Source organism: Aedes albopictus, chromosome 3 (genome assembly GCF_035046485.1).
Source record: "Aedes albopictus strain Foshan chromosome 3, AalbF5, whole genome shotgun sequence".
Classification (NCBI taxonomy): domain Eukaryota; kingdom Metazoa; phylum Arthropoda; class Insecta; order Diptera; family Culicidae; genus Aedes; species Aedes albopictus.
In genome coordinates this window covers 88,733,839-88,744,661 of record NC_085138.1, presented here as the reverse complement: position 1 = coordinate 88,744,661, position 10,823 = coordinate 88,733,839, and positions in this window count along the sequence as shown.

Here is a 10,823-nt window from a genome sequence, read left to right as displayed (position 1 = left end):
ATATTCGGCAAACAGGCGGTCCAAATGATTCGGCGCAACGTTGAATTAACGCAGGGGGAAGTTTATCCGGTCCGGGCCCCTTGGACGAATCAATACATTTCAGTGTTTTTGTGACTTCTTCTACGGTTAGTGTAGGCAACGGCAGATGGATGTTAAACGACGGCAAGGTTTCTATCAGGTCCGGAGAGTTCGGCGGAGGAACAACATTGTAAACCGATTTGAAATAGTCAGCGAGAAGCTCAACTGATCCTTCTGTGTCATGGCTTTTTGTATCGCCAAGAGACAGTTCTGAAGGAATGAACTGCGTGTCTTTTCTACGTTTGAAGAAACGCCAAAAAGAGGAGGGATCGGTCTTGACCACATCTTCAATTCGGTTGATGTACTCACGGAAAGCAGACGTCACATTTTCGTTATATTCAACCTCGAGGTTTCGTAGATGATACTTGTTTTGGTCAGTACGGCTGCGAAGAAATCGACGGCGAGCCTTGCGAAGAACGTTTCGTTGATGTCGAAGCTCGGCATTCCACCAAGGCTGGCTGTACGAGTGGTGCAAATTAGGTCTGCGAAGAGGAGTGTGTCTGCTAATAGCTGCGAACACCAGATCGTAAAAAATGGCAACAGCTTCGTTGACGTTTGCTCCGTCAAATAAATCGTTCCAATTCAGCAAACGTAGATCCTCACAAAGTGCTTCATAATCACATCGATTGAAGTCAAAATCTTGGCTAATGGGAACTGCGTCGTAGTCCACACTTGCACTGTGGGCGGTCAAGCGTAATACAAACGGTTTGTGGTGACGGTCAGAGGGTAAAATACAGGAGGGCGCTTCAATTAGCTCAACTTCTCTGCTATTCTTCACAAATGCTAGGTCAAGCAGTCTATCGTTAGTATTGCGAACGTTGCAAATCTGATATAGTCCACTAGCTACCATGCTTTCCACGAATACAACCTCTTGCTCCGAAGACGCGTTAGTTGGAAGGTAAGCATCGATATCGTCATCATAAGACCAGAGAAATCGGGGCAGATTGTAATCACCAACAATTACAACGGAATCTCCGCTGGCCGCTTTGTTGATAATTTGATCCACGCAATCGGAATGAGCTGCATATTTACCAGGTTCGCTGTTAGGTCTTAAATAGATCCCGCATACAAAGAGAGAATTAGACGATAACGATACTTTTACGACGACTTGCTCCAAAGAATCCGACCTATCAAGGGCAACAGCTGTGCTAGATAGTGACTTTTTAACAGCAACGAGCGTACCTCCTCCTCTTTGCAAACGACTTGTCGCACAGTTTCGGTCACAGCGGTAGACATTGTAGTTAGATGACAGCTCAGCGTTATTCACGTCGTTGCACAGCCATGTTCCGGTCAGCACGATAATGTCCCAGTCACAAGTAGCGGTTTGCAGGAAAAACTTATTAGTTTTGGTTCTCATCCCACCAACATTTTGATAGTAGATGGTACATGGAACGTTCACTCTATTCGATGGAGGAGGCGAGTTGACGACGTGGGGCGATGAGATTCCAATCTCTGAAGGGAGCGAACTATCGAGGTGAACAGGTTCCTCAGGAATAGCCAGTTCCACCGAAACTAACGATGGAGGACTGATGGTCCTTTCGGTGTCTCGGACAAAACCGCAAGGTTGGGTGTCGCGGTTGCAGGTCTCCAAAAAAACTGCTTATTGCTCCTACTATCTTCGAATTCTCGAAAACGGATCCCGCGTGGCCAGGTTTCCGATGCTAGAGCAGTAGACTTGAGTTCGAGTGGCACACCAATTTTGTACGACACAAATGTTAACGTTCTAATATCTTTACCACGAGGGATTAGTTTTGTCACCTGCAGATTTTTTGTTTTCAACTGGGATTCTACAAGCTCGACAACTTTGCTCTCAGGCACCTCAGGCAAAATACCTGACAGGTACAACCAGAATTTGGCGGAATCTTGCTCAGCAGCTTCTGGGACAACCAGATCGGCGATAGCAGCACTCGTTCCAACGCCGCACATAGCTTTTGCTGGGCGCCGTGGAACTAAATCATCACCATCACCATCGTTCTCACGAAGACGCTTGCTTCTACTTGATGGTGCATGCGGTGTATGATAGAGTGAAGCTGGAGTACGGGGCACAGAGTTGATCAGGGTTTTAAAATTAGAACGAATTTCGGTTTTGATGTCTGCCAGAATGCTATCTCGAATTTCATTTTTCATTGACTCGATCACAGATTCGTTTGCTTTGTTGACTGACACCAACGAGTTAGCAAAACGTGCTTTGGCGATCAGGTTTTTACAAGCCGTGCACACCCAAACTAGATGCATGCAGGAACGAACTGATGCGACTGCATCTTCGGGTATACAGGAACATCGCATGCAAACCACCGATGAGCAGAAACCGCCGCACTTAACGGACTCGCCGCTGATATGATTTGCACATTTCTCACAAATTTCCGACATAACGATCAAACTGGCTGCACTGCCTTAATGCCACTAGGGACGGATAGATGGCTTACTCCAAAAAACAATCGACGATGATCCCAGTAACAGAGGCAAGTGTGTGCGAGTGTGAGAGCGAAAAGAAAAATCTAAACTCACGTGTTAGAACTCAACTGGTAGTGGATGAAACGATGACGTCAGCGATGACTGGCTGGTTGATGTTGGAGAACGCAACACAGGCACACACAGGTAGATTGACGGTTTGATCAGTGATGAATGGCGAGATGCGATGATGACGATCGGCCGATGTGTTCGGTTCGGGGTGTTCGGATATGCGTAGTGATAAAACAGGGCGGGAAACGGACTTGTATTCGGCAGGTGAAATCTTACAGTATTTGTTTGACCACACAGATTTATGGAGCAACGGCGGGATGCAGCGAGCGATGGTGAAATTCTTATTGGAGATTTTCGATGTGACGGCAGCGCTTGAGTGTAGTGGTCAGTGGGTACAGGCGGAGAGCGGCGAGGTGGGAATGATAGCTGGAGGAGGCAATGGCGGTGTGAGCTGAGCTTCCACTCTCAAGCCAGCTCGGATTTATGCGAAAATCACTAATCCTACCTGTACAGAACTGATACCAACTATTGAGGGCGGATGATTGATGATGTCGGAGCGGTTTAATCGAGACCAGCTATGGCAGATTATACACAAATACGGATTCCCGGATAAACTGATACGATTGATCAAGGCGACGATGGAACGAGTGATGTACGTAGTTCGAGTATCAGGGACTCTCGAGTCCCTTCGAAACTTGCAGAGGGTTACGGCAAAGTGATGGTCTTTCGTGCTTGCTGTTTAACATCGCCTTAGAAGGTGTAATAGGGAGAGCGGGAATAAACAAGAGTGGAACGATTTTCACGAAGTCTGTTTAGCTGCTTGGTTTCGCTGATGATATTGATATTATAGCTCGCAAATTTGAGACGATGTCGGAAACCTACATCCGACTGATGAATGAAGTAATTTGTTGACATATGCACAATGATCCAATTTGGTCAATCACAACGCTTGTTATTTTCCTCTGTTCAGGACATAGGCCTACCGGCCTATACGGTACGGTGTAGACTCATAAGGGTGCCTACATTTTGCATGAGATGGCGTGTGAAAACAACTCACACGGTTTGATGGCGTGACGACGACGGAGTTGGATTGGAGGCAACGCGGAGGGCGTGTAAAACCGGGGCGTGGCTTCAATTACAGTAATTTTCGGTCCGTCCAGGTCGGTCAAATGAAAGAGCAACCAGAACCAGAGTACCCTCTACCGCTGCCGCCTCCGTCCGATGGACTTATTGGCCAAGCTGGTTATTGTCTCGTTGTCGTTGTTCTGTTCGTCGCCGTCGCCGTCAGTTTCAAGGACGACTAAATCAGGAGATGGTTGCCGCCGTAGTGCTCACGGTTAGATGGGAAAAACTAAAGGCAATCTTGTGATTTGGGTGAATGAAGAAGGAGATGACGAGTGACTCGGAAAGGTGCGGCAGCTGCGAGATTTTTTCCTCTTCGTCAACAGCAGCAGATGAAGCCACCAGGCCAGGCCAGGTTTTGTTTGTGTCTCGGTTCTTTGTTATTAATCCAGGTTGTGTTCCCGTTCTTATTTTTTGCGCTTCCCACTTCCCGACACATCGTTCACTTTCGGTTCGTTGGTTCGTTCACTCGCCCATCCTTGCGAGCGACCGCTCGACCGTGATGAGGCTGCCACAGGAGTACCTACGGAGATTCTAATCTCTCCGCTGACTGTGTGTGGAAGGAAACGACAAGAGCAGGCAAAGTAACAAGCAAGCTGCAAGCCTTTTCCATCTCAACTCCGGCTACCTTTTCCTGAAAAGAAGTGATTCCGGGTGAGCTGAACTGGAAAAAGGATAATTACAAAATATCCGTAAGCGATCCCCGCCCCTCCTTTTACGGCACTGCTGCTGTTGCTGCTGCCAGAAAAGTAGCTACTACACGCTATTTTTTTCTCGCTCATCGGCTGTGTTGACAACGCACAGAGCGCTGCAACACATGCACAAATGACCGAATGTGTTTAAAATGTGTGCGCGCCACACACATTCCATGTGTTCCTGGCCTCATACTCATTTTTGTGCGGCTCAGTGGAAACGGAACAGTCAAACGTCTCCCGAGCCGCGACCAAACAGTTGGCCACTTGGTAAGATGGAGTTGATTTTCGGGATTTTTTCCAGCAAATAGCTGGAAAGCAGGTGGGAATGGAAATGTTTTTGTCGCATTTCCATCTGCTTCAGCTGTTCGATCGAAAAAATCTCTGAAAATCATGAAAATGACATGATTTTTTGAATTGCCCAAAAACAAAAACAAACATGGAATCGGATTCCATATTCCATCCGTTCCAAAAATGTGTGTTTTCCGCACATGGGAAGGCTTCATGCACCCGAACACAGTAATGAGTACGACCCATGCAACACATGAAATGTGCGGCATGTAAAGAGGGTCGATTTGAGAGCGACCAACACAGCCGCTGTGTCGGTGTGAGTTAGCGTGTATGGTGGCGTAGAGTGATCCTGGGTTGTGGGGATGGGAGTAATGAGAGGTCCATATAGTGGTTTCGCAGCGCGGTGTCACGAACACTAATGCAAATCTACTGGTTGAAAATATGCCCATTTGATTTTGCTGGGAACAGCTGATCTTTGTTTACTATTTTCAACCAGTAACTCAATGGGTGTTCGTGTAATGCAGTGTGTACGTACACGCAACACTACTAAAAGCAGAAACCACTATGTAGCTCAGTTGCAAAACGCACAGCAGCACCGTACTCTGGGTGCATGGGTTTGATTCCCGATCGGTCCAAGAACTTTTCCTTGACTTCCTCGTAAATGAAGTTTCTTTGTGCATGCCACACGAGTGCACATGCAAAATACTCATTAATGGCAGAGGATGCTTAGAAGAGGAAACTTTTAAGAGTCTACAATAACTACTAAAAACTTGTATTTCCAAGAAGAATGTTTAAATTTTCTCCCATTGGCCCATTACTGGACTGGACACCCTAACACCGGCTCCTTAAAGCTCGTACATGATTTCGGGGGTTTCACTCGAATTGAACCGATTTGGGAAGAGCTCTCACGGCGAGCGAGATTGCCCGGGCCCGCCCGGCCGGTGTGCGGTGGATAGGCAACGGCTGCAGCTGGATGACTGCTAGCACAGTAGAAGAGAAGGTAAACAAGCCGGGTAGCTTGCGAGTCAGGCAGGCAGCTGCGTGCGGTGCGGGATGGCAAGGGATTTGTGCAGGTTAATTTGAATGGATTTAGGATTAGAGAGCGAGAGCAAAAGGGAGTGAGGGTTTGTTGAAGTTTCAATTTTGATACACTCAAATGGTGATGCTCCGGGCGGTGGATCGAGCAACAACGGTGGTAGGGTGCTAATCGTGCCTTAAATGGGGATAATCCTGGGCGCATTGTTTCCGATGTATGGGGAACAATTGGCTGCAGGGTAGGCGGAACAGAGGTGATAATTGAGAGAAACTAGTTTGCTAATGTGCCTGGTAAACTGATTTGTGCTATTTTCGAAAGCAGAACTGCTAATTTTATGAGCTGGTTGCCTTTGTGTACGATTAAGAGTTGAAATAATTATTTAGTCATTCAAATAAGTTAAAAATTAGTTCAATTTCAGTGAAACAAAATTGAGCGGACAATTCTGAAAAGTTGCCGGTATACGATTCAATTAGTGTAATTTATGACAGTTCGTATGTAAACATTATCAAGTGTATTTCATTGCTTCTGTTCGATTAGTGTTTTCGTTCGAGTTACCAGTTTTGAGTGAATTCAAGCAACATAGAAAGCAAGACAGAGCATCACTTGTAACTAGTCTAGTGCGTCATCACCATCTAAATTCAAAACACATTTCCCTTTCCCTTGAACCAACGCCACAGCCGACCGTCTTAAGTTCTTGACAAACATATTGGCGACAAACGCATTGATGCACTGGAAATGTCCACGTCACACGCTCATAACTTTCAAATCTCAATAGCAGCTCAATGCACCATACCGTCGCTCAGACGCAGATATTATGACACTCTCTGCTGAATAACCGTCAACTTTAGCCCGAACAAGAATCAATGTAGTTAATATAATTTAGTGTACGGCGCAACAAACACACATATAGTTATACGGATAGGAATATTCGAGAGTTCGAAGGTACGCTGCTGCCACCTGGAAAAAGTTTACTGTATGCGTGAAGGACCGATTTTTTAGCATGGGGAAGCATAGGAAGTCAGTTTTAAAATGCTTCTAAAAAATTCAAAACAATATTTAATTAAAAGCGGGTTGGTGTACGTGATGAGAAATTCAATTAGCAAACTTTTTAGCATATAATTTTGATTAAAAAGTTTTTTCCCAGATTAGGTACTGATTGTGTAAAAAACGAAGATTCTTAACCCGTACATCAATCCGTTTTTAATTAAATAATGTTTTGAATTTTTTAGAAGCATTTTAAAATTGACTTCCTATGCTTCCCCATGTTAAAAAATCGGCGCTTCACACACATGATCAACTGTGGTAATTTGCTTCGTAGTCCCCAATAAGGTATAGAACCAAAAAGCATGCAGTCAGAGCTTTGTGTGTTTCAAGAAAAATAGACGATCACCGCTTTTGGCTGTTGTTGATACAAGCTGAAACGATGATTAGTTTGAGTTGCTTTAGCGTGATTTGCCTCTCTTTTGGTAGTTGGCATTCTATATTTGAATGGAGGGTCACGATGAGTGTCGTTACTCGTTAGGCATAACCATCCTGTAATTGCACAGCTCTGATCGTAAGCAACTCTTAGTATTCAATTACTCCCCTCTGGTCGGCTATTGCAAAATTCCTCATCACAAAAAAGTTATATGTTAAAACTATGGATAAATAATCAATAATGCATCAACTTTAATAAGTAATTCGGAGAGCTTTTTTCTTATCCTCCCAAATTCATCCTCCTCGAAAACAAAGCGATTATGGCTCCGATTGATTCCGTGGAGACCCGGGAAAGACAGATGGAAGGAGAAAAAACCCGACTGGATTCCCGGCAAAAATGCCTATAAGGGTACCTGACAATCCCGGGAGAAATTAATAAAGCAATTCCGGATGGAATCCCTGCAAAAAAATTGAAGTAATCCCTGAGGAATATTGGGAATTCCAGGATTCTTTGATAGAATTGCAAGATAAAACCTGGTAGAATCAAAAGGGGAAACGCATGGAAAATTATCGTTAGGAGTTGCTGAATATTTTCATAAATAAATCCCTGTATGTGTTTGTAATATGTTCTAGTGCGGGATGTTTTAAGTAGAAATATTTTTGATAGATGGCTTTTATACACTTGAACATCGTTTTGTCGAAGAAGCCATTTTAATATCTCTTTACTGAGTCAGGCATCCAATTTTTAACTCACGTGATCAAATTGCACGGATTTAGCCGCTTCCGCGATCATGATTTTCCACTTCATGGGATGAAAAATAAAAGTTTCTCACTCTAGTACTCATGATAGTTTTCTCTCCTTCCATCCACAACTCATGGATGGATAAACAATAAAGCATCACATTTTTCACTCCATCTGCGCTCATGTAACGTCTCCACCGATGCACGAGATCAATTATTTGACCTTTAGTGGTACCGTGTTTACATAAAATGTACATGTTTCCATGGCCATCTATATAACGCACCACCGACCGCTCAGACGTCAACCGGTTGAAAACGTGGATTGATGCAGACTGAGCAGTGAGCAACCATTTTCTCCTGCGAGAGCAAACGATTTGTGAGTGAGCGCTTAGTTGAAGAGAGCATACTTTCATCATGCAAAGGAACCTGGGTGAGAGCCCTTTCTATGGGTGCAAGAAAATCACAGGCTGTTTTATCCAAATAATATCGCTTTGTGATAGATCGTTACTCGCGTGAGTGAGGGAAAAATTTGGTGCCTGATCAGCAGTAGTGTTTTTACCCCAGTGCAAAATCAACAATATTTTTCCATAATTATGGCGGTTTGTGGCTCGCCAAGTCGCGCGCCTTCGAATTTCACGACTCACGTTGTTGTCAGCCGTCAGTAAGAATTCGAGGTAGACGTATTCCTTCACCACCTCGAAGGTATCTCCGTCTATCGTAACATTACTACCCAGACGGATCCGGTCGTGTTCGGTTCCGCCTACCAGCATGTACTTTGTTTTTGAGGCATTCACCACTTGTCCGACCTTTGTGGCTTCGCGTCCGTGGCAGGCGGGTGTACAGCTCTGCCACCGTTGCAAATGTTCTGGCGATAATGTCCATGTCGTCCGCAAAGCACACAAATTGACCGGATTTTGTGAAAATCGTTCCCCGGTTGTTGAGCCCGGCTCGTCGCATCACACCTTCCAGAGTGATGTTGAAGAGTAGGCATGGGAGTCCATCATCTTGTCGCAGTCCCCGGCGAGATTTGAATGAACTGGATAGTTCACTCGAAACCCTAACGCAGTTTTGCACACAGGGGATGCATTGGGACCTGGTATTCACGGCATTTCTGGAGGATTTGACGTACGGTGAAGATCTGGTTCGTTGTCGACCGGCTGTTGATGAAGCCAGCTTGACAACTTTCCACGAACTCATTTGTTTTAGGTGACAGACGACGGAAGATGATCTGGGATAGAACTTTGTAGGCAGCATTCAAAATAGTGATCGCTCTGAAGTTCTCACATTCCAAATGGTCGTCTTTCTAGTGAATGGGGCAGATTACCCCTTCCTTCCACTCCTTCGGTAGCTGTTCGGTTTTCCAGATCCTGATCATTAACCGGTGCAGACAGGTGGCTAACTTTTTTGGGCCCATCTTTATGAGTTCAGCTGCGATACCATCCTTACCAACTGCTTTGCTAGTTCTGAGCTGATTCATAGCATCCTTAACTTCTCTCAGCGTGGGAGTTGATTCATTTCCATCCTCCATTGCCGTGGTCTCCCGTGCCTAAGTTCTCCACGCCATTCAGGTACTCCTCGAAGTACTGCTTCCACCTTTCGATCACCTCACGTCCGGCCGTCAAGAGGCCTCCGTCCTTATCCCTGCTCATTTCGGCTCACGGCACGAAGCCGTTGCGGGATGCGTTGAGCTTCTGATAGAACTTCCGTGTTTTTGGGGAACGGCACAGCAGTTCCATTTCTTCGCACTCTGCTTCTTCCAGGCAACGCTTTTTATACTGGAAAAGGCGGTTCTGCTGTCTCCGCTTCTGTTTGTATTGTTCCACGTTCTGTCGAGTCCCTTGCTGCAGCATTACCGCCGGTGCTGCGTTCTTCTTCTCCAAAGCCGTTCTGCACTCTTCGTCGAACCATTCGTTCCGTCGATTCCGTTCCACGTACCCGATGGTGCTCTCGGCTGTGTCGTTGATGACTGCTTTCACTGTACTCCAGCAGTCCTCTAGAGGAGCCGCATCGAGCTCGCCCTCGTCTGGCAACGCGGCCTCGAGATTCTGCGCGTATGCTGAGGCGACATCTGGTTGTTTTAGTCGCTTTAGGTTGTACAATAGGCCGTCCCTATTTTTGCAAAAGTTGAAAATGTTAAAAGTTCAATATTGCAAAACGATCGTTTTAGCTAAAAAACCATCATGACAAAATTTGAAGTTTGTATCTCAAGGTTAAGTGGTCCCCCACGGGGCTTAAAGTTCTCAAAAATTGTATGGGGTCAAAAAAATCATGAAATTTTTTCGACGAAAAAATTACACTATTCTACTAGAATCGGTAATTTTAGAACCTTAAAGGGCCAAAAATTGGCTCAGAATTGCGATATCTCTTTTCGTTTCTGAGTTATTGACGAAAAACTATCTAAAATTGAACATTTTGACCATTTTTTGAAATCCCTGAGTAAACCTCCCATATTTTGTACGATAACTCAAAAACGGAAAGAGATATCGCAATTCTAAGCACATTTTTGGCCCTTTAGGGTCCTAAAATCACCGATTCTAGTAGAATAGTATAATTTTTTCGTCGAAAAAATTTCATGATTTTTTTGACCCCATACAATTTTTGAGAACTTTAGGCCCCGTGGGGGACCACTTAGCCTTGAGATACGGACTTCAAATTTTGTCATGATGGTTTTTTGGCTAAAAAGATCGTTTTGCAATATTGAACTATTAACATTTCCAACTTTTGCAAAAATAGGGACGGCCTATTGTACAACCGCCACCGTCACCACCTTGTACGAAATATGAATATTCTGAACAACTTCTCCGAAGACAGTATGTCGGAATACTGTGTAATTCTCAAGATATTCTCTTCAAAAGTACTGTCCTATAAATAGGCGGAGGGGATATTGGTTTAGTTGAAGTACAATCATTCTAACATTATCAAATTAGGTTACCTGAGTATCACAAACTCGTTTTTGCAAATGTATTGATTGGCTTTCTTATGAA